The sequence below is a fragment of the Aplysia californica genome, unplaced genomic scaffold (assembly GCF_000002075.1).
Source record: "Aplysia californica isolate F4 #8 unplaced genomic scaffold, AplCal3.0 scaffold00583, whole genome shotgun sequence".
Taxonomy (NCBI): domain Eukaryota; kingdom Metazoa; phylum Mollusca; class Gastropoda; order Aplysiida; family Aplysiidae; genus Aplysia; species Aplysia californica.
This window is the reverse complement of record NW_004797853.1, coordinates 496,196-497,346: the sequence shown is the minus strand read 5'-3', so window position 1 is coordinate 497,346 and position 1,151 is coordinate 496,196. Positions and strand designations below refer to the sequence as shown.

Sequence of the window (1,151 nt, the reverse complement as noted above, 5' to 3'; positions counted from 1 at the left end):
TCTATCTATCTATCTATCTATCTATCTATCTATCTATCTATCTATCTATCTATCTCTCACCCTCTCTCGCTATCTCTATCTATCTCTCTCTATCTATATTTATCTATCTATCTATCTATCTATCTATCTATCTAACGGTATTATAATTGTCCCTCCTTTGACTTTTTTCCCAATAGGAGTGGGGGCTGAGAGTGGTAATAGATGCTAGATCTACCTACTACCTTAGCTACTCATGTGGATCAAGGAAATACATAACAATAATTCACCATAATAAAACAAGTTTAATTAAATATGCCCAAAACAGAGCACCATACTTCAGCGAACAACGCCCTCTTTCTCTTTATCAACAACGTCAAAATGAGGTCATCGCTTCGGCCACGTGGTTCTTTGTTATGTTCACTGCGCAGGCTGGCTGCTGTTATAAATCCGCTCGACTTACTCACATCGCACACCCAGTCACACAGTACAGCAACAACAGCTGCAAGAGACGCTACTGGCTCGAACCAAGCTTTTTGCCAAGCATTCCGCAAGCTTTTCAGACAGAAAACACTTCTTCGTTTGTCGTCTCAAAGCGTTAAATAGCAGACCCACCAAGCCAACGAAACCCAACGCTTTCAAGCTCTACAATATTTTCCAAGCTTTAAACTCACCTCTACATCAAGAAGAACGTAAGTTTTAATTTCCTTGTATTTTTTCTATAAAGAATAGCTTTTGTTTGTGCACATGTTCTAGAATGAATAATGACACCCTCTGGATTTCTTCTTCTCCCCCTCCTCCTCCTTGTTTTTGCTCTTGTTCTTGTTCTTCTTGTTCTTCTTCGTCTTCTTCTGCTTCTTTTTCTGCTTCTTTTTCTTCGCTTTTTCCCGTGAGTAGATCTAGATCTAGTTGGATGTTGTTTCTCGGGCACACCTTTCTTGGAAAACAAAACCTCAAAACAAAATTTAAATAAAAACGGACAAGAAAAAAAAAAACCCAAACAAGCGACAACAACAACAAAGCTCTGCCTCGCTTGCCATTCTGCCTGGCCTTCTTGTTGTTTTGGTTCCTAGCCAAATCTGTCTTGACACAAAACACACGATATTTCTGTGATGGCGCGTACGATGTAATAACAAGCTCTCTCTCTCTCTCTCTCTCTCTCTCTCTCTCTCTCT

General features: G+C 39.9%; 1 long non-coding RNA gene across 1 annotated transcript in view; it reads left to right on the top strand.

Annotated features, from left to right (window-relative positions):
- Nucleotides 1-391: 391 nt before the first annotated feature.
- LOC101859593 overlaps nt 392-1,151 on the top strand; it is a 6,060-nt gene continuing 5,300 nt past the window's right edge. The window contains exon 1 of the long non-coding RNA XR_001185202.1: nt 392-668. This is a non-coding gene — a long non-coding RNA (uncharacterized LOC101859593). The remainder of the gene's footprint in view (nt 669-1,151) is intronic.